This window comes from Anomaloglossus baeobatrachus, chromosome 9, assembly GCF_048569485.1.
Source record: "Anomaloglossus baeobatrachus isolate aAnoBae1 chromosome 9, aAnoBae1.hap1, whole genome shotgun sequence".
In the NCBI taxonomy this organism is placed as follows: domain Eukaryota; kingdom Metazoa; phylum Chordata; class Amphibia; order Anura; family Aromobatidae; genus Anomaloglossus; species Anomaloglossus baeobatrachus.
The window spans coordinates 225,947,432-225,971,815 of NC_134361.1; the positions used below are offsets into that span (position 1 = coordinate 225,947,432).

The 24,384-nt window shown below is 44.8% G+C and overlaps 1 protein-coding gene across 2 annotated transcripts in view; it reads left to right on the top strand.

Annotated features, from left to right (window-relative positions):
- Positions 1 to 1,913: 1,913 nt before the first annotated feature.
- The window catches only part of FAM163B (family with sequence similarity 163 member B), a 97,953-nt gene continuing 75,482 nt past the window's right edge, over positions 1,914 to 24,384 (top strand). The window contains exons 1-2 of one of the 2 annotated variants that reach the window (XM_075324668.1): positions 1,914 to 2,500; positions 3,378 to 3,726. The gene's annotated coding sequence lies outside the window, so the exon portion shown is untranslated. Of the gene's footprint in view, positions 3,727 to 24,384 lie in introns of both variants that reach the window. The other variant, XM_075324667.1, reaches the window with a different exon arrangement.

Consider the following 24,384-nt stretch of genomic DNA (forward strand, 5'->3'; position numbering starts at 1 on the left):
ACTGGCCGCCATCTCCACCCCACAATGACTGGCCGCCATCTCCACCCCACAATGACTGGCCTCCATCTCCACCCCACAATGACTGGCTGCCATCTCCACCCCATAATGACTGGCCGCCATCTCCACCCCACAATGACTGGCCGCCATCTCCACCCCACAATGACTGGCCGCCATCTCCACCCCACAATGACTGGCCGCCATCTCCACCCCACAATGACTGGCCGCCATCTCCACCCCACAATGACTGGCTGCCATCTCCACCCCACAATGACTGGCTGCCATCTCCGCCCCACAATGACTGGCCGCCATCTCCACCCCACAATGACTGGCTGCCATCTCCACCCCACAATGACTGGCTGCCATCTCCGCCCCACAATGACTGGCTGCCATCTCCACCCCACAATGACTGGCTGCCATCTCCACCCCACAATGACTGGCCGCCATCTCCACCCCACAATGACTGGCCGCCATCTCCGCCCCACAATGACTGGCCATCATCTCCACCCCACAATGACTGGCCGCCATCTCCACCCCACAATGACTGGCCGCCATCTCCACCCCATAATGACTGGCCGCCATCTCCACCCCACAATGACTGGCCGCCATCTCCACCCCACAATGACTGGCCTCCATCTCCACCCCACAATGACTGGCTGCCATCTCCACCCCATAATGACTGGCCGCCATCTCCACCCCACAATGACTGGCCGCCATCTCCACCCCACAATGACTGGCCTCCATCTCCACCCCACAATGACTGGCTGCCATCTCCACCCCACAATGACTGGCCGCCATCTCCACCCCACAATGACTGGCCGCCATCTCCGCCCCACAATGACTGGCCGCCATCTCCACCCCACAATGACTGGCCGCCATCTCCGCCCCACAATGACTGGCTACCATCTCCGCCCCACAATGACTGGCCGCCATCTCCGCCCCACAATGACTGGCTACCATCTCCGCCCCACAATGACTGGCCGCCATCTCCGCCCCACAATGACTGGCCGCCATCTCCACCCCACAATGACTGGCCGCCATCTTCACCCCACAATGACTGGCCGCCATCTCCACCCCACAATGACTGGCCTCCATCTCCACCCCACAATGACTGGCCGCCATCTCCGCCCCACAATGACTGGCTACCATCTCCGCCCCACAATGACTGGCCGCCATCTCCGCCCCACAATGACTGGCTACCATCTCCGCCCCACAATGACTGGCCGCCATCTCCACCCCACAATGACTGGCCGCCATCTCCACCCCACAATGACTGGCCATCATCTCCACCCCACAATGACTGGCCGCCATCTCCACCCCACAATGACTGGCCGCCATCTCCGCCCAACAATGACTGGCCGCCATCTCCTGCCTGCTGTGTCGGTCAGTTGAGGTTGGTCCCTGACACAGCGGCTTGATATACGGAGATGGGCCCCGGCCATAATAGGGCCCATGAGCTCCAGCAGAGCGTATGACATAGTTAATGATAATATACATCATTCCTAGATGCTGAGGCCTGTCCATCCCAGGGTGGTCTCTCCAGTAGGTAAATGCTGGGGTAATGGGGGGTTACCACCCCAGTCACCCCTCCCCCCTCCTCATTTGGGGGTGTACTTCAGTTGAGTTTTGGGGTCCTTCTTCTGCTGTCCCTGTATTATAGGACTGTGGAGCAGGTGAGCTCTCATTTGCACACTTGCACTGATGCTCTGGGGGTGACTTTGCCTCTGCTCGCCCTGTACTCGCCCTGAGCTGTGTCCTATGACGTCAGCTGCCCGTAATCACCAGATATCATCACGTCACCGCTCGTCTCCTCTCTGCTCAGGCGCGTACCCTCCTGCGCGTGCCCTTTCTCCTGCTGCGCGCGCCCGCGGATCTGGAGGAGCGCGCGCCCCGACAATAACATTTTCAGCAGCGAGCGAGGCAGCGGCAGTCAGTGAGCGGCAGCTTCCCGGAGCAGGCATCAGTGCCAGCACAGACCCCCGACCACTGACAGAGGGACCCCCAATGTATCTCCATACACAGGGAGCCCCCACAACACTCCTCTGAAGACCTCAGACCATCTCAAGACTTTGGTGAGGACCACACATCACTAGAAGGACAGGGCATCACTCCAGAACATCAGTGCACGCAGGGCACTTTGCTGCACACCTCAACCCTTTCCTGAAAGCTGAAGATCACCCCAAGACTCCATCTCTGAGGACACAAGATCTCCCAAGGACTATTTTTGGTTGCAAAGAGCTCAGGATCCCAGGACTTTACATCATTTTGCAGGTTGACCACAACCCAAGTTCCACACTGAAGACCTGCCCCTAAAATAGTGGTGAAGAAAAGTCATCAACCTAGAACTTCACTCCAGCAAAGTGGACTGGCAAGTGTAGACAAGGCAAGACCTCCAAGCCTTATGGGACCCCCAAAACTTCAATGAAAACAAGCATCACTACAAGATTTCTAGAAGACACCAGAACCTTCAAGACCTTACCCATATGACCATTCCGAAGAACAGGTATCGATCCAGTAGATCCTTATAGCTTCTCAGTACTTACACATAGTGGTACGCTGTGGTAGTAGACCAAGGCAACCATCTACGTAGTGGTAGACCAAGGCAACCATCTACGAATTAGATTAAGGCAACCATCCACATTGTAGTAGTCCAAGGCAACGATCCATATAGTGGTAGACCAAGGTAACCATACATGTAGTGGTAGACTAAGGCAACCATCTACATAGTAATAGAGCAAGTCATTCATCTACAAAGTGGTAGACCAAGGAAACCATGTACGTAGTGGTAGGCTAAGACAACCATCAACGTATTAGATTACGGCAACCATCCACATTGTAGTAGTCCAAGGCAACGATCTATATAGTGGTAGATCAAGGCAACCATACATGTAGTGGTAGACAAAGGCAACCATCTACATAGTGGTAGACCAAGTCGATCATATTCTTAGGTAATTAAGGCAACCATCTATGTTGTGTTAGTCCAAGGCAACCATCCCAAGGCAACCATACATGTAACAGTAGACCAAGTCGATCAACTTTGCAGTAGATTAAAGCAACCATCTACATTGTGTTAGTCCAAGGCAACCATCCACGTAGTGGTAGACTAAGGCATACATGTAATGGTAAACGAAGGTGACCACATAGTAGTAGACCAAGGTGACCATCTATGTAGTGGTAGACAAAGGTGACCACATACATAGTGGTAGACCAAGTTCACTATCTGCTTAGTGGTAGACCAAGATGACCATCCACTTGTAGGGTATTAGTTCATTATCCCTAGTAACTCTAAAGGTTGGAAACTCAACATTCCTCCCCAGTCGGACATGAACTTGTCAAAGCTTATGATTTGTGTATGTCTACCATTATTTAATTGAATATAGAACCTTGTATAAAAGACTTCATCTCAAAATCCAACAACCAAGAAGACATGACCCAATCACCCAGATCCTGTCATAGCTGATCCAAGAAGCTCATCACTCAACCCAACAATCTGCTGAGATCTGGAGACCACTCCTTGTAAAGAAGACTTCATATTTTGTCCCATGCACCCAACACCAGGATGGACCCTGCTCCTCAAGTCTGAGCCTGTCCTTTGCTCCAACTCTCGGCATCTTCAGGACGTTCGTCCAGTCAGGTCTACCTGCTAAGAGACCAAGGGCGCCAAGATTCAGCCTCATGGTCTGGATGCTGGACCTCACCTAACAGCCAAGGGTCTTCCACTGTTTAAAGGTGAGGAGCTCACTGTGTGGTGGTTGCCTTTAATTGGAATATCTCCTGTAGAACGTGACCCTTTAATTTGTGGTTGCAGTCCCCTATTATGTCAGCCTGATGGACCGCGCGCTGGGTATAATGTATGGATAATATACAGATTCTGCCTCCAGAATGAATTCCCTACCACCCACCCTCCTTAATAGAACTTCACCTTGATGACCTCCTCTTGGTTAAATTCCCACCGGAGGGGAAAAATAAAACTTCATTATTATCTCTCAAACATTAGGGGGTGATAGGTCACCGGAGCGCGCCTTCCTATAATTACGAGACGGGGTTTAACCCTTTCATGAAGGATCCGCTGTATTTCCCTATAATAGTCAGCTATAGACTTACATTTATGCCCTGCTCTATGAATAATAATCATAATAAACTCCAAATTAATTATAATGATACTTCTATTTCCTATATTATTATTATTATTAATAATAATAAAATAATAATAAATATATAATAAGTCTAAGTCTAATTCTGAATTAATAAAATAAAAAATAATAATTATAATTCCAATTAATATTAAATAATAATAAACACATATTGTTCAAATCACAATTAATAATAATAATAATAATAAAAAAAATAGTAATAATAAATATACCATGCTAATGATGATAGAAAATATATATAATATAAAAAAAAGATGATTCTTCCAGGATATTTTTTTAAATACTAAAAAAACTATGAAAATAATAATACCAATGCAAATAATTTAAAACAAAATCAGTAAAAATATTAATTATTAAAAAAATACAATTATTTAATGATGAGTAGTACTTTTATTATTTTATATTTATACCTATTAGTTTTTTTTAATGTGTATTGTGCAATGTTATACCCCGTCATAGAATTATAGGTTACTGGGGCTGTTAGTATTTGGATTGCATTGAAGTGTCCTTCAAACCTCTTGTTGTGAGCTTCAACTAAATGGTCCGGTCTGCTCTACAGGGAATGAATGGTCTGTTTAGTGGTAATTTTTGGCAGAATTCTGGGTACTAAGTCAAGCATTTTGGCACTAGGGAATGTAGAAATAATAAAATGGTTTTTTTTATTATTATTATTATTATTATTATTAATTTATATATTTTGATTTTTTAATGTATACACCTATATAGATTTGTGTGAATATATATATATATATATATATATATATAATGTTTTTCTTTGCTTTTCATCTTGTACTATATTTATGTTTTATTTAATATATTGACTATACACGATCTCGTTTCATTCATTCCCTCGCTTACGTCTTCTCCTTACTTGGCTCCGAATCCATTAAATCTCAAATAGTAACCGAGCAGCGGTATCATGTATATCTGCAAAGGTCAGCACATACTGCAATAAAATGCATCGCTTCAGATTATTTACGCCCCCCATGAATTATTCTGCTTTCAGGAATAAGATAGGGTGTGGGGGATTAAGGTTACGCTTTTCACTCGGTGACCTGATAGGTAAACGCCGCCATTTAATTAGGGTTTGTATATATATATATATATATATATATATATATATATATATATATATATATATATATTATATATATAATATATATTATATATATACATATATATATATATATATTATATTATATAATATATATATATATATATAAAATATTTATTTATATATATATATATATATATATATATATATATATATACATATATATATATATTATATATATAAAATATTTATTTTTATATATATATATATATATATACATATAAAAATATATGTTATTTGTATTATTATTATTGTTATTGTTATTATTTATCATATATTATCATTATTAATGTTATTATTAGTTTTATTATTTATGTTGTTGTTATTATTTTTTTCTTTGGGAATTAAATAATGTCACCATTTAATTAGGGTACACTTTAGTATTTTTATTTATTATTATTATTGATGATTATTAATTTTATTATTGTTGTATTATTATAATTAATATTTTTCTCCCTTTGGGAATTAATAATACAAATAAAATGTATATTTATAAGTAATTTATTATTAATTTTATTAATATTAATTTTATTATTTATATTATTATTATTATTTTTTTGAGAAATAAATAATGATTATTAATAATAAAAATAAAATGTATAATTATAAATATCTATCTCTCTATATATTATATATATATATATATATATATATATATATATATAAAAATATATATTTTTAAATATACATTTTATTCATATGTTTTATTAGTAATCATTATTATTAATTTTATTTTTATTATTATTAGTTTCATTATTTATGTTATTATTTTTTTCTTTGAGAAATAAATAATGATTATTAATAATAAAAATAAAATGTATAATTATAAATATATCTCTTTCTCTCTCTCTATATATAAAAAAAAATATATATATATATATAAAAATGTACATTTTATTCATATGTTTTATTAGTAATCATTATTTATTATTAATTTTATTTTTTGTTATTATTAGTTTTATTATTTATATTGTTATTATTTTTTTCTTTTGGAATTAAATAATGTCACAATTTAATTAGGATATATATATATATATATATATATATATATATGTATATATATATACATACACATTTTAGTATTATTTTTAATTATTATTAATTGCATTACTTTTATTATTATTATTAATAATAATAATAATAATTTATTTCATTTTTTCATCGGGTGTTAAATAATGAAAACATTATTTAGGGACCATAACAATGTAATATTATATATAAAAAAATATAGTATAGTCTTCCCTAAAAGAAATTCAATCATACAAGTAAACAAGAATAAAAAATACAATAAAAATCGTATAGCTGTAGTATTACATATTATAGTAGGGTATATTTTTTTTTTTATTCAGAATGGAAGAGAATATTAGTCAGTCATTTTTATTATGACATTATTAGGACATTATTATGTGTCTTCCCTGCAAATTTCAGATCACAGACAAACTAATGGCAATTATATCACAACTATCGGCCATCTTGGTATCCGGTGTGCCCTCTCGGAATCCCTTTTTACCCCCTCTAATACAATGAACATGTGAAGTCATGGGGGTCTTCAGGAAGTCGTCCTTGTTATTAGAAGGGTCCACGTGGTCCCCAATGCTCAGATGTAATCTGTGATAGAGCCAAGTGTTCATTTTCCCTACAGCGCCCCCAGAGGAGAAACGGGGGATTACATATAGATTGTGTAATTAAGGATTTGGGGGTCTTCCAGACAAGGAGAGGAAGAAAACCCTCTTTATTGTGGCTAATATAGTTTTCCTTTTTTTTAACAGACATTCCCTTTAAGAGGGTATATTATTATGTAATGGGTCCGCAGCGCACAATGACAGCATGGTCCCTGTACATGGTACAAATATATGGTGGTCAGAATGAGCCCTTAGTGACAGAGAGCCACAAAGAGAGGCTTCCGCTCTGGTAGACCCATCCCGCCCTTTCACTGGTAAGCATGTACTACTACATTTCCCCTATAGGGAAAATCTAAGCACCCCTCCATAGTTTTTCTAATTATACTGCTGGAGTGGTGCTTTAACTCTACATCCCCTATCTGATACTTCATTTTTTTCCAGCAGGTCTCCAGTCAGTGTGCTAGCAGCTCCGGTGTTTCATTTACAAATCAATACAAGTCTATGTGAGCCTCGTTCTGGCTCACATAGAGTTACATTGGGAGCTTGTGACGTAATTTCTGATTTCCGGACAGTCAGAAGTTACGGGCACAAGATGGTGTGGCAGGACCGGCGCGGCATCAGTAAGAGGTGACTTCACCAAAAAGTGGGGGCTTACATTTAAAGCGCCACTCCAGCTCTGAAAAAAATCCACAACGCTTGAGTGGCGCTTTAATGGCAGGTGTGATCATTGGGGATTCCTGGAGAAAACGTACCTGATACCTCTGTGGCAGTTGTAATGGTGACTATTTTGTTTGTCACCCATATTGTCCAGCGCCTGACATGACTAGTAAATGACTAATAAGCATGAATACTAATAAACTTTTTATTCTGGTCAATAAGTACTTGTCATTAGTCATAAATATGTCCCTTTATGTACGTAATGTAAATCCCGTCGTCCTCCTGAATCCGGCGATGTTTTTCTTTTGTTCCTGCGCCTCTCCATTCCCGAGATACAGCCCCTTTTTCCCTATATATATAAATCTTGTCTTGTTATCCAAATGGGCGTGGTGCTCAGAGAAGAGCGTCACGCCCAATTTGCTACAAACGACTTCAGGGAAAAGGAGGCCATATCTCAGGAACGGAGAGGCGCAGGAAAAAAAGAAAAACATCGCCGGATTCAGGAGAACAGCGCCATTCACACCAGGTAAGAAACATTACGTATTTATGGCAAGTGACAAGCCCCTTTAAGAGTTATTTGCCTTTGATTTGAAGAATTTCTTAACTTTTTTGCCCTCTCGATGGATCAGAGGGAAAAACGTGACATATATAAGCTTGGTATATCTTCTCTCCATGATGGGATCTTCTTGCTTAGTTTTTGAGCTTCTGCCCCCGTGCTGGTTTTTCAGTCAAAAATAGCAAAAAAACCCATAATAAACCATAAAATAAATGTTCAACCCTTCTCTACGTGACTTGTGTCCATACTCCGTGCATGGGAACTCATTAGGAACCAAGCAGAGGATCAGGAGGAGGATAAAGTCTTCTAAGTGAAAAGAAGCAGGTCTCTGGATGTAAGTAATTAGCCTTAAATCTCTCGTACCCTTTTGCTTATGCAGAGCAAGGCGAGCCGGAGACCAACGGAAAATAATTACATTCAGTAATAAAAAGGGAAAATTAGTGACAGTGATATATGGCTGCCCTGTTAATTATTCCTGACATTCAGGATACGAGATGGAAGCTGCATGTCATTGCATATCGGCATAGCTATGGAAACGTTGCATTTTGTATGCATCTAAAACCATGTAAAATTCTATGCGCTAAAAGGTAATAATGTAGTGAAGCCACTGCACAAGACCACCTCTATGAGAAGACCACCCCACTATCCAGGCCAGATGTCCTTTGGTGATGTTCAGTTCCATAACGGCCACTGTCTATGGGAAGAGAAGACCACCTCTGGAGGACAAGTGTGGTCATCTCAGGACACGTGTGGTCATCCCAGGACAAGTGTGGTCAACCCAGGCAAGTGGGGTCATTCCAGGACAAGTGGAGTCAAGCCAGGACAAGTGTGGTCATCCCAGGGCAAGTGTGGTCATCCCAGGACACATGTGGTTATCCCAGGCAAGTGGGGTCATCCCAGGACAAGTGGAGTCAACCCAGGACAAGTGTGGTCAACCAGGGCAAGTGTGGTCAACCAGGGCAAGTGTGGTCAACCAGGACAAGTGTGGTCAACCCAAGACAAGTGTGGTCAACCCAGGACAACTGTAGTCATCCCAGGACAAGTCTGGGACAAGTGTAGTCATCCCGGGACAAGTGTAGTTATCCCAGGACAAGTGTGGTCAACCCAGGCAAGTGGGGTCATCCCAGAACAAGTGGAGTCAACCCAGGACAAGTGTGGTCATCCCAGGGCAAGTGTGGTCATCCCAGGACAAGTATGGTCATCCCAGGACAAGTATGGTCATCCCAGTACAAGTGTAGTCAACCCAACACAAGTGTGGTCAACCCAAGACAAGTGTGGTCAACCCGGGACAAGTATGGTCAACCAGGATAAGTGTGGTCATCCCAGGACAAGTGTGGTCAACCAGGGACAAGTATAGTCCTCTTGGGATAAGTGTGGTCAACCCAGGCAAGTGTGGTCAACCCAGGCAAGTGGGGTCATCCCAGGACAAGTGTGGCCAACCCAGGACAAGTGTGGTCATCCCAGAACAAGTGTGGTCATCCCAGGACAAGTATGGTCATCCCTGGACAAGTGTAGTCATCCCAGTACAAGTGTAGTCAACCCAACACAAGTGTGGTCAACCCAAGACAAGTGTGGTCAACCCGGGACAAGTATAGTCAACCAGGACAAGTGTGGTCATCCCAGGACAAGTGTGGTCAACCAGGGACAAGTATAGTCATCTTGGGATAAGTGTGGTCAACCCAAGACAAGTGTGGTAAACCCAAGACAAGTGTGGTCATCCCAGCACAACTGTGGTCATCCCAGGACATGTGTGGTCAATCCAGGACAAGTGTGGTCATCCTAGGACAAGTGTGGTCATTCCAGGACAAGTGTGGCCATCCTAGGACAAGTGTGGTCATTCCAGGACAAGTGTGGTCATCTCAGTACAAGTGTGGTCATCTCGGGATAAGTGTGGTCATCTCGGGACAAGTGTGGTCATCTCAGGACAAGTGTGGTCATCCCAGGACAAGTGTGGTCAACCCAGGACAAGTGTGGTCAACCCAGGACAAGTGTGGTCAGACCAGAACAAGTGTGGTCAGACCAGAACAAGTGTGGTCAGACCAGAACAAGTGTGGTCAGACCAGAACAAGTGTGGTCATCCCAGGTCAAGTGTGGTCATCCCAGGTCAAGTGTAGTCATCCCAGGTCAAGTGTGGTCATCTCAGAACAAGTGTGGTTATCCCAGGACAAGTGTGGTCAACCCAGGACAAGTGTGGTCAACCCAGGACAAGTGTGGTCAACCCAGGACAAGTGTGGTCAACCCAGGACAAGTGTGGTCAGACCAGAACAAGTGTGGTCATCCCAGGACAAGTGTGGTCAGACCAGAACAAGTGTGGTCAGACCAGAACAAGTGTGGTCAGACCAGAACAAGTGTGGTCATCCCAGGACAAGTGTGGTCAGACCAGAACAAGTGTGGTCAGACCAGAACAAGTGTGGTCAGACCAGAACAAGTGTGGTCATCCCAGGTCAAGTGTGGTCATCTCAGGACAAGTGTGGTCATCCCAGGACAAGTGTGGTCATCCCAGGACAAGTGTGATGCCGTGATGTTTTTGTCCAGCCTCTGACTATAGGACATAGTTGTTTTAATACATTTTTATATGGATTTTTTTCATTTTTTTAAGTCTCCTTTTTCCAAAATAGAAATCAGTGTGATGGAGCGGTATTCTGAGCCGTTTTTTATGGCCTTATTTTTATCTTTTAGTTCCTTTTTTTAACCATAGATGTGAGTGATCTTTTCAGGTTTTCTTTTCTGTGAGAATTTGTTGTACTTGACCCCGGGTGATGGATGAGAAGAATCGGTCGGTGAGGAGCAATTTCTGAAAATGCAGCTTAACAAGCGCTAGGCGTCACGTGAAAATATGGAAGGCTCGTTACTACAAGGAAGCCCAGTATTGCTTGATATCAGAATGGCTACCTACAAAAGTTGCTGGATCTAGGCGTATGTGGGCCCATGAGTGATAGAATCATGGAAGACCCCTTAAGACCCCTTAAGGCACTTGGCTTGTAAGGGGCCATAACAGTTGAGAAAACAAGAGTACTTAAGGCTTAAGTACTCTTGTTTTCGAAACCTTTATGGCCCCTTACAAGCCAAGTGGAGCTTGGAAGATAGTCATGGTTTACTTGTGAGTTGTCCTTAATCCCTGGCTCCATCGAAATCTGGAGACCTGAAGTGAAGTGCTGCTTCTTCATTACATGGAGCCAACTCAGAGAGTGGGAAATGGGGCATAGAGTGGGCATAGAATAAGTAAGAAGGGGCATCACCTGGAAAAGAAGGAACAGTTCCAAAAAAATGCACCAAGGCACTGTTAGGGCTGCAGTTAGAAACCGTACTATAACCCTAACCCTAGAAATCTCACCCTAAAACTAAAAATCTCTCAATGACCCTATAAATCTTATTCTAATCCTAGAAATCTCACCTTAACCCTAGTAATCTCATCGTAACACTAGAGTTCTCATCCTGACCCTTGATATCTCACCCTAACATTAGAAATCTCACCCTAACCCTAGAAATCTCCCCAAATATTACCAAAAATCTCATTTTAGAAATCTCACCAAAGTACTGGATATTTAACCCTAATCCTATAATCTCATTGGAGCTCTAGAAATAGCACCTTAATCCTAGAAATCTCAGCCTAACCCCTGAAATTTCACCGTATCCCTTGAAATCTCACCCTAACCCTAGAAATCTCATCCTATCCCTTGAAATCTCACCATATCCCTTGAAATCTCACCCTAATCCTAGAAATCTCATCCTATCCCTTGAAATCTCACCCTAATCCTAGAAATCTCACCATATCCCTTGAAATCTCACCCTATGGGGGGCGGAGCTGGACATGGCCGAGTGAGGAAGCTGCTTGTTAGAGCTCCTCTAAATATCCATCCAAAGGGCCGGTTTACTATATATATAATGGGCAAATCCACCAAGAAAAACAAGCCCAACACCTCAGGGCAACTTCCTGCATCTCAGGGCACAATCGGGGTGTACCTCACCCGTTCCCGGGAGCCTGGGACTGCCTCTCAGCCTGGGAGAGAACTACAGCCTGAAGGGGCCCCTGCACCGGTGTCCGCTGGGGCGATGGGCCCGAAGACCCAGAGAAGAGGTGAGGCGGCAGGGTCCCTACATGACAAGGATGGACCCTCCAAAGAACACCCGGGGACGGCGGGAATCAGTGGACCCCCTGCGGTGGAGGAAGCGGCAGCATCTGCGGCGCCATTCCAAGATGGCGGCCGCGCCATGGAGACGCCATCCAGCAGACCGGGAAGGGAAGATGGGCCGACCGCAGCAGGCGTCCTACCTACCTCACGCCCCGCGACATCTCTGCTGGAGCCGGGTAATCCGGATGACTCACCGGCGGCCGGCATCAGGGGAGCGGAGAGTAATGCGGCGTGCGTGCATGACGTGCACGTGTGCTCGGGCCCAGAAGATGCTTCACCGTGGCAGGCCCGGGCACGGGAGAAGCAGGCGCTGCACAGGGAAGCCGCGCTGCAGGCACTGCTGCCCCTGTCTACATACACTGGCCCGGCAGCCAGAGGAAAGGAGGGAGCAGCGATATGCCCAGAAGGACTGCTGGGAGAAAGGACCCAGGTACGGGGACCGCGGGAGGGCCTGGGGAGCGGGACTCCTGCCAGAGAGGGAGGTAAAGTAACCAGCCAGGCGTATGCACCAGGGGTTAAGACCTGCAGGGGAAGTTGGAAATGCAGGGGAGCCACCTGAATCCTGGGTAGCTGCCAACGAATCCTGGGGGACACCTCAGAGGGAAGCAACCCCTCCCTCTCCAGATCGATGGTCCACTGGATCTTCCTGGGCTGAGAGCCCGACAGTCTCGGACAGAGAAAAGGGCATTTTGATTCCCAGGGATGGAGGGCCCAGGGCATTGGGAACACCCCCAATGCGCCATACATCCATGCCACTAATATGGGACGATATGAAAAACCCCCAAAGCACGCAAACGCAAACACTAATATACGGTCCAGCTATACAGGACTCTTTCTATACATACCCCAATACGTCTTGCGCTGCCACCTCGATGGGCGAGGACCGCCCGGCCTCCCTGGCAGACCTACGGTCACTGTTGCAAGCGATCCCCACCAAGAACGACATTGCAGCACTGGCTAATCAAGTGGTGGCGGAATGTAAACAAGAGTTTATCCAACTACGACAAGATCTTTCCTCACTTACTCACAGGGTCGACACCCTGACAGAGCAACAATCAAATTCTCAGACGTCTATCCAATCTATTCAAGAGACTGTAGAAAACCAATCCAAGCAACTATTTGCCCTTCAACAACATGTAGACGACTTAGAGAATAGAAACAGACGGAACAATTTACGTATTAGAGGTATCCCGGAATCTATTGCCGCTCCTGATATACCTACTGCTCTCCGTTCTATCTTTAACAATCTGCTAAAGAGGCCACCAGGGGCTCCCGTCGAGCTCGATAGAGCCCATAGAGCCCTACGTCCCCCGGATCCAGATGACCCCCGCCCGAGGGATATCGTGTGCAGAGTGCATTTTTTCGCTGTAAAAGAGGCCATCCTACAAGCAGCTAGGGGGAAACAAAACTTGTCGTTTAATGGCTCTACCATACGCATAATGCCGGATCTCTCACGCCACACCCTGGCCCAACGTGCGACCCTTAAGCCCCTTCTTGATGCCCTGAAGGAGAGGGGTCTACCGTTTCGATGGGGATTTCCATTCTCCCTGTCGGTGCGGAAGGACTCCCGTTGGATGGTCTTGCGATCCCCAGAAGACCTCCCGGCTTTTACTAAGAACCTGAATCTACCTACAATCCCTATTGCAACCTGGCCGACTACCCTACTCCAGCAGTGGGTACCTAGGGGACGGCCGGCCTCTTCTGGACGGTCCACACCTCCTGTGTCCGGCAGGGGGCTGCCCCCGAGAGAAAGGCGGGGTCGGGGGATGGGCCGTCCCCGGTGACCGATATAGATGTGCTCAGTGGCGGAATGTATGCTGCCTTTAAGTCTATTCATCGCCCGTACTGCATGAATATTTGATATTGTTGCCGGTTCCTGTGGTTATCGTTAATGTTTTTCTTGCATGCACGGAGCTCGGCTTGGCTATGTCTGACATCCTTTTTCCCCAAATAGGTCGGGATCCTCTGTCCTGCCTAGATCAGGCGGATATGTTCCCCAGGAACAATTGTTCGGATTTAGTTTACTGTGCAAGGTTTCTTTTGCCTGATGTTCTCCCTGTTTTCGTTACTCTTTTCCTCTTATCCCCACTTTATCCTACTTGCCTCCAGCTTTCCCTTCTTTCTATTCTCGGCGGCCGGGCTGATAGTGTTCGATACCCTCTCTTATATATCTCTAATGTACTACTCTTTTATAGATGGCGGACCTAACCATTGCTTCTTTCAATGCCAGGGGCCTCAGTGTTCCGGAGAAAAGGACACAGATACTGTATCATCTTCATAAACGGACGGTGAGAATAGCGTGCCTCCAGGAGACACACTTCAAACAAGGACATGCCCCTATTCTTAAAAATAAATATTACCAGACATGGGTATCCTCAGACAACCCAGACTCCCGTTCTAAAGGTGTGGCAATCGCCATCCATAAATCCCTCCCACATCAAATCTTAAAGTGCACGACAGATAGTCTTGGAAGATATATTATACTCTCACTGAGGGTGGGAACCCACATTTTCACAATAATTAATGCTTACGCCCCAAATCAAAAACAGGACAGCTTTGTTTCCCGTCTGATTGACGTCGCGATCCCCTTGCTACAGGGCACGGTGATTTTATGTGGCGACCTAAATGTCACCCTCGACCCCACATTAGATAATTCCAAAGGGAAATCTAGCATTGCATACACCACCATTAAACGGATCAAAAAAGCTCTACTGCGCATTCAATTGTTTGATACCTGGAGAATACAGCATCCCTCGGACAGAGACTATAGTTTTTATTCACACACTCAGGACTCTTATAGTCGTCTTGACTACATACTAATTCAACATAGCGCTCTCCCATGGATCCAACATACGGGAATGGATAATATATTGTGGTCAGACCACGCGCCGGTGTATTGCACAATAGAGATCCCCTCTCTTTCGGCTCCTAAAGGGTCGTGGCGGCTGAATGAGTCGTTGCTACTGGATGAGCTTTGTGTTACTGATATTCAGACCTCTATTACTAGGTTCATGGAGGACCACTCAGTAGATGACACAGCCCCCACATATAAGTGGGAAGCATTGAAATGTGTCCTACGAGGTATTTTTATTAAACACGGGTCCCGAATCAAGAAAGAAAAGGCCCAAAGCATAGTAAAAGCTCTCCAGAAGGTCTCTGAACTGGAGCTCATCCACAAGCGAGCCTTATCGGCCACAAATCTACAAGCCCTTTTACAAGCTAGGTTCCAGGTTAAAAAACTGCTTGATTCCTCATATCAGCGTCTAATACAGGTGGGAAGGGGGAGGTTTTACGAGTTTGGGGACAAACCCGGCAGATTGTTGGCCAATGCGCTGAGAGAAGAAAGAGCTCATACCCTCATACCTTGCATCAAGAACCCACGCGACGAAATACTCTATGCCACCCCAGAAATCTCGAATACTTTCCACGACTATTATTCCAAGTTATATAATTTACCGGTCGAGCCCCCCAGGTCGAGTGATGAGGGCCCTTTAATGCCCTCACCTTTTGGACGTCTCATAACAGAGAGTAATAGATTGAGGGTTTCCAAGCCGCGCCAATGACGATCAAGTTAAGCCATTAGATTAATGTTCCTTTATTCCAATTACAGGTCTACGCGTTTCGGAAGGCACCCCTTCCTTCTTCAGGACCAGATAGCAAGAAAAACATCAAATCTGCTGTCCAGAAAGTCCTTACAGCACTATATACCCCACTGATGACGTCATGATCCACCCACTTTCAGAAAAAATCGGCGGGAATCAACGCATTTACAAATACAATGACGTGGCAACTTCACTATACACAATTTCATAAATAAATCACTTAAAACCATTTCTTCCCTTTTTAGGAACAATGGAAGCCCAAATAAACATAAAAGATAATAAAAACTTGTGATAATATGAAAAAAAGCAATGTGCGTGTGAAGACTCTTTTTTTATCTCTGTCATATAAATGTATGTAAAAAAACTATATGTGTAGAGTGAATATCTGTGAAATCACCCAACAATGCACCAATAATCACAATTTATCAGTCTACTTTTTTCCTTCACGACCAATAACAGCTTCTCTGTGGCTCCGACTATAGCAAGGGAGTACACTTCCACAACCCTGTCCTAGGTAGCACATAATAATATGGTGTTCTAGGCTTTGTTGGGTGATTTCACAGATATTCACTCTACACATATAGTTTTTTTACATACATTTATATGACAGAGATAAAAATAGAGTCTTCACACGCACATTGCTTTTTTTCATATTATCACAAGTTTTTATTATCTTTTATGTTTATTTGGGCTTCCATTGTTCCTAAAAAGGGAAGAAATGGTTTTAAGTGATTTATTTATGAAATTGTGTATAGTGAAGTTGCCACGTCATTGTATTTGTAAATGCGTTGATTCCCGCCGATTTTTTCTGAAAGTGGGTGGATCATGACGTCATCAGTGGGGTATATAGTGCTGTAAGGACTTTCTGGACAGCAGATTTGATGTTTTTCTTGCTATCTGGTCCTGAAGAAGGAAGGGGTGCCTTCCGAAACGCGTAGACCTGTAATTGGAATAAAGGAACATTAATCTAATGGCTTAACTTGATCGTCATTGGCGCGGCTTGGAAACCCTCAATCTATTACTCTCTGTTATCTGCCAAAAACCGAGGGACCGCTGCTGTGACTCTGGATTATTCACACACATGCTGTTATAGGAGTTGTGACTGTCACAACCCCTATAGGTGAGTAGTATCTCCCTACTTTTCTCTCCCATTGTTATTTGGGTAAGACCCTATTGCGCTTCTTTCCTCCACAGTCTTTTATCGCTTTTGGACGTCTCGATAGCTCTATAATTGACAACTTGGAAAGTCCATTTATACTGGAGGACCTGCTGGCAGTGATTCGCGACACGCCTGGAAACAAGAGCCCTGGCCCCGAAGGATTCCCCGCCAAATTTTATAAATCCTTTTCGGAACAATTAGCACCCCTAATGCTCCTTTCCTTTAACTCGATTTCGGACTCTGTCCCCTTCCCACCCCATTCCACCGCAGCACACATCTCATTACTCAGTAAGGCTGGAAAGGACCCCACGGTGTGTGGTAGTTTTAGACCAATATCACTTCTTAATGTAGATTTAAAAATTTATGCCAAGCTTTTGGCAAATAGACTTGGTCCTTTGCTTCCTGACCTGATCCATTTGGACCAGGTTGGGTTTGTTCCAGGTAGAGAGGCAAGGGACAACACCATAAAAACCTTGGATTTAATTCAACACGCACATACTAAACAACTGCCGATGATGTTGCTATCCTTGGACGCTGAGAAGGCTTTCGATAGAGTCTCCTGGCAGTCAATTGCACAGACCTTGGACCACATGGGTTTGGGACCGGTTTTCTCATCCAAAATTATGGCTTTATACCATGCCCCGACTGCTCACCTTAAGATCAATGGCACTCTATCGAAACCCTTCTCCATTCGAAACGGGACCCGGCAGGGATGTCCCTTGTCACCTTTATTGTATGTCTTAGTCATGGAACACTTGTTGTCGGCCATCCGGGCCAACCCGGACATAAAGGGAATTAAAATCGCCAACCGGGAGCATAAATGTGCTGCTTTTGCTGATGATCTCCTTATTTATCTATGTAACCCCATCACCTCTCTCCCATCCTTAATGGTGGAGCTGAACCGCTTTAGCAAATGGTCCAATTTTAAAATCAATTTTGATAAATCAGAAGCCTTAAATATTTCTCTACCCCAAACAACTGTGAATGTTATAAAACCAAACTTTCCCTTTAGATGGCCACCCCACGGTAATATTGGGTATTTGGGCATCAAGATCCCATCTGACTTGTCCAAGCTCTTTCAATTAAACTACCAAAGTTTCCTGTCACGGCTCGAGTGCCCGGTGGCACAGAGGCACTCTTTCATGGTTCGGCAGGATCAGCGCACTCAGGATGACGGCGCTGCCGAGATTGCTGTACTTGATACAGACAGTTCCGGTGTATGTTCCAGCATCCTATTGGGCCAAGATGCAGCGCATATTCAATCAATTTGTTTGGTCCGGAAGGCGTGCCCGTATAGGGAGTAGCGTCCTAACTAGGACCAAGAATGCGGGAGGGACAGGACTACCTGACTGTAGGCGGTACTACTTAGCAGCCGCTTATGCCAGGATCCTGGACCTTCTACATAATACTGGTTCTAAGCTTTGGGTCTGTATGGCACAGGATATGTGCCCCTTATCATTACCGACCCTGCCCTGGACCTGGCCGCTCCTCACCAGACATAAGATTGAGATGTCTTATAGTACTAAACAAACATTGAAAACGGTCCACTCTGTGACATCACGCAATCTCATGATTCAGCCTGGAGGGCCCCTTATGCCACTAACCGATAACCCGGAGTTTTTACCGGGAGCGTCATCTAATAATTTTCTGGGAAGCACGAAACTGACTCCTTTAAGATTAAACCGGGTGGCTCCGGGCGGGTCTCTCATCCCACTCCTGGAGATAGTAGAGGGCCGGAATTTCAAAATGCGATTTAACTTTGAGTATGCTCAACTCAAGCATTTCCTAGCCTCTCAGGACACTACCAGGGCTCATTCTCCACCCCAAACTCCTTTTGAAAACCTTTGCACTGGGCCTTCCGACACGCGTCATGCAATATCAAGGGTGTATAAGCTTATGACTAGTGCAGCAGAGGGGTCGCTTCCTCGCTTTTGTAGAACTTGGGAGTTGGAACTCAACCAAACGATCCCCAGGAATCTATGGGAGCGTTGTTTCCGCTTGACCCACAGGTCGGTAGTTGCCACTAGGATGCAAGAAACCAGCTATAAAATACTTTCCAGGTGGTACAGGGTTCTGGCGTCTCTTCATGCGTGGTGCCCCGAAATACCGGACACGTGCTGGCGTTGCGGGGCCTCAGGAGGTACCATGTCTCACATCTGGTGGCACTGCCCGGGCCTGTCGGTCTTTTGGAACAAAGTACTGGTAGCCATAAAAGAGGTTACAGGGATCGTAGTACCCAGCCGCCCGGAGGCAGCTTTACTGTATATCTTTAACGTACCGGAAAAGGTTTTTAAAAAATCCATTTTGGGTCACCTTCTTCAGGCCGCCAAGACAGTGGTTCCACGGCGATGGAAAGACTCTACCCCCCCCGACATTGGACGAGTGGGTAACAGAGGTGAATGTGATACATCGCATGGAGAGGGTGATGGCCCAATCACGAGGGCAAACAGTGGAGACAGCCACTAAGTGGTTCCAGTGGGAGTCTTTCCTGTCCAGTGAGAAATTTCTTGAACTAATTTAATCTCCGGATTGGGGGCACCCTGGCCTTTTCTCTTTTAGACAGTACACACCATCCTCCCGACAAATTTTAGCTCAATAGACAAGGCATCAGCCCCGGTCGCCTCTCCCTACTTTCTATCTCTCCCCTCTTTTCTCTGAAATACCTCTCCTTCTTTGGATTCTATGACTATCACTCAACTTAATCTCTTCTTCTTGTTACATTATCATCTAAGGTTTTAAATGTTTACCCGGGTATTATTTCTACTATCCATAGAATATCACGAAGCCTGCGAAGGCATGGTATTGCATTGACTTGGGATTTCTGATCTGTATCATTTGGTACAGCATGGATGTATGTTTTAATTTTGTAATTCCTTTGAAATTTAATAAAATCTTAAATTGGAAATCTCACCCTATCCTTTGAAATCTCACCCTAATCTCACCTTATCCCTTGAAATCTCACCCTATCCCTAGAAATCTCATTCTATCCGTTGAAATCATTATCTCACCCTAAACCTTGAAATCTCACCCTATCCCTAGAAATCTTATTCTATCCCTTGACATTTCACCCTAAACATTGAAAACACACCTTAACCCTAGAAATGTCATTCTATCCCTTGAAATCTCACCCTATCCGTAAATATCTTACTCTATCCCTAGAAATCTCACCCTATCCCTAGAAATCTCATTCTATCCCTTGAAATCTCACCGTATCCCTTGAAATCTCACCGTAAACCTTGAAATATCACCCTATCCCTAGAAATCTCACCCTAACGCTAAAAATCTCACCCTAACCCTAGAAATCTATCCCTAGAAATCTCACCCTAACCCTACCAAGCTCATCCTAACCCTACAAATCTCACCCTAACCCTAGAAATCTCACCCTAATCCTAGAAATCTCACCCGATCCCTTGAAATCTCACCCTAACCATAGAAATCTCATCCTATCTCTAAAAATTTTACTAAAACGTTGGATATCTCACCCTAATCCTATAAATCTCATTGTAGCTCTAGAAATATCACCCTAATCCTAGAAATCTCAGCGTAACCCTTGAAACTTCACCCTATCCCTTGAAATCTCACCCTAACCCTAGAAATCTCACCCTATCCCTTGAAATCTCACCGTAGCCCTTGAAATCTCACCCTAACCCTAGAAATCTCACCCTATTCCTTGAAATCTCACCCTAACCCTAGAAATCTCACTCGATCCCGAGAAATCTCATTCTATCCCTTGAAATCATTATCTCACTCTAAACCTTGAAATCTCACCCTATCCCTTGAAATCTCACTCTATCCCTAGAAATCTCACCCTATCCCTTGAAATCTCACCCTATCCCTTGAAATCTCACCCTATCCCATGAAATCTCACCCTATCCCTTGAAATCTCACCCTAACCCTAGAAATATCACCCTATCCCTATAAATCTCACCCTAAACCTTGAAATCTTACCCAATCCCTAGAAATATTACTCCATCCCTAGAAATCTCACCCTATCCCTAGAAATCTCATTCTATCCCTAGAAATCTCACCCTAACCCTACAAATCTCACCCTAACCCTACAAATCTCACCCTAACCCTACACATCTCACCCTAACCCTACACATCTCACCCTAGCCCTACACATCTCACCCTAACCCTACACATCTCACCCTAACCCTACACATCTCACCCTAGCCCTACACATCTCACCCTAACCCTACACATCTCACCCTAACCCTACACATCTCACCCTATCCTTACACATCTCACCCTAGCCCTACACATCTCACCCTAACCCTACACATCTCACCCTATCCTTAGAGATCTCACCCTATCCCTACAAATCTTACCCTAACCCTACACATCTCACCCTAACCCTACACATCTCACCCTAGCCCTACACATCTCACCCTAACCCTACAAATCTCACCCTAACCCTACAAATCTGACCCTAACCCTACACATCTCACCCTAACCCTACACATCTCACCCTAACCCTACACATCTCACCCTAGCCCTACACATATCACCCTAACCCTACACATCTCACCCTAACCCTACACATCTCACCCTATCCTTACACATCTCACCCTAGCCCTACACATCTCACCCTAACCCTACACATCTCACCCTATCCTTAGAGATCTCACCCTATCCCTACAAATCTCACCCTAACCCTACACATCTCACCCTAACCCTACACATCTCACCCTAACCCTACAAATCTTACCCTAGCCCTACACATCTCACCCTAACCCTACACATCTCACCCTAACCCTACACATCTCACCCTAACCCTACACATCTCACCCTAGCCCTACACATCTCACCCTAACCCTACACATCTCACCCTATCCTTACACATCTCACCCTAGCCCTACACATCTCACCCTAACCCTACACATCTCACCCTATCCTTAGAGATCTCACCCTATCCCTACAAATCTCACCCTAACCCTACACATCTCACCCTAACTCTACAAATCTCACCCTAACCCTACACATCTCACCCTAACCCTACACATCTCACCCTAGCCCTACACATCTCACCCTAACCCTACAAATCTCACCCTAACCCTACACATCTCACCCTAACCCTACAAATCTCACCCTAACCCTACACATCTCACCCTAACCCTACACATCTCACCCTAGCCCTACACATCTCACCCTAACCCTACAAATCTCACCCTAACCCTACACATCTCACCCTAACCCTACACATCTCACCCTAACCCTACACATCTCACCCTAACCCTACACATCTCACCCTAACCCTACAAATCTCACCCTAACCCTACACATCTCACCCTAACCCTACACATCTCACCCTAACCCTACACATCTCACCCTAGCCCTACACATCTCACCCTAACCCTACAAATCTCACCCTAACCCTACACATCTCACCCTAACCCTACACATCTCACCCTAACCCTACAAATCTCACCCTAACCCTACACATCTCACCCTAACCCTACACATCTCACCCTAACCCTACACATCTCACCCTAGCCCTACACATCTCACCCTAACCCTACAAATCTCACCCTAACCCTACAAATCTCACCCTAACCCTACACATCTCACCCGATCCCTACAAATCTCACCCTAACCCTACACATCTCACCCTAACCCTACACATCTCACCCTAACCCTACACATCTCACCCTAACCCTACACATCTCACCCTAACCCTACACATCCCACCCTAACCCTACAAATCTCACCCTAACCCTACACATCTCACCCCTAACCCTACACATCTCACCCTAACCCTACAAATCTCACCCGATCCCTAGAGATCTCAGCTGCCGCTGGAAAGTATGTATAAAGCCAGTCTTATAATTTAGTATGTTGCCCCTTACTTGCCCCTGGCGCAGGACAGCACGGTTGCAACTTTATTTGCTAATTTTCTCTTACCCCTTTAAGAAGCCCCTCCTTAAAATATGAAAACCTCTTCAGTCAGGTTTCTGTGACCACCATTACTATAGGAACAGGCATTGTGCTGTAATGTGTTGTCGTCTCATGGCAGAGGAAATACTAAAAGCCCATGTTCGCTGGCAGCCTGATCCCGCGCCCCGCTGTGCTCCTGATAACGAGCGGCGGCACGGTGGGCACTCATCTCTGCTTTGTTTGTTAACTGTCTTGGGAAAATGACGAGTGACCTCTCCTGTCCACCCACTTACATCAGAGCGCGCCAGCCGGGGAGTGTGCAGCCTCCTCCTCATCATCATTGCTGCTGGGGAGCAGGACGAAACATGGAAGTGATGCCAGAAGGAAATCCAAGGGGACAGTACTAGCCCTTGTGGCCCAAAAATCACGCAGGGTTAGTCACAGCCTAAGGACCCCATAGAGTGTCGGCCGCAGGACCCCCAATCAGTCACAACCCAAGCTTTTATAAAGTGTTGCCATAAGCCTCCCAACACAATGTGACCCATAATACTTCCATACGTTACAGAACCGCAGAGACAGAAAAAAGGACCCCCATAGAGGGTTGCCGCAGGACCCCATAAAACAACAGTCACAGATAACCCAGTCACACACCAAGGAGCCCCATAAAGCGACTTCACTCTACTACACTATGGGACCCCGTGACATTCATAGCCAAGGGATCCCCATGAAGTGTTTTCACAGGACCCCCATGCAATGTAAGCAGCATAAAAAGTGAAAAGACCCCCATGAAGTGTCTTCACAGCACAGCCAAACAGTCACAGCTCAGGAACCCCCCATACAGCATCATCCATAAGACTCACAAAGAGTAACAGGCCAAGGAACCCCATAAAGTGTCTTCACACCACATCCAAACAGTGACAGCTCAGGAACCCCTATATAGCATCAGCCATAAGACACCCAAACAGTACCAGGCCAAGGAACGCCATAAAGTGTCTTCACACCACACCCATACAAGATAAGGCAGAAAAGGGGTTAATGCTGCGCATCAGCCAAATGAAGACGTATAATGTTGATGAAGATGAGTATTCTTTTATTTCATAGGTCTACGCGTTTCAAGGTGACAACCTCTTCCTCAGGACCAATGCATCAACATTGTTGTTGATGCATTGGTCCTGAGTAAGAGGTTGTCACCTTGAAACGCGTAGACCTATGAAATAAAAGAATACTCATCTTCATCAACATTATACGTCTTCATTTGGCTGATGCGCAGCATTAACCCCTTTTCTGCCTTATCTTGTATGCTCATCCACGTGGGGCTGCAGCAGACGCCATTATCTCATGCGCACTAGTGGTTGTGACTGTCACAACTGATCCAGGTGAGTGTATATTTTCCAGGTATACCCCACTGATCACTTTGGTGTTACACTATCAGCGCTCCTTATTTTCAGATCTATATTCACACCACACCCAAACAGTAACAGGCCAAGGTACCCCATAAAGTGTCTTCACAACACAC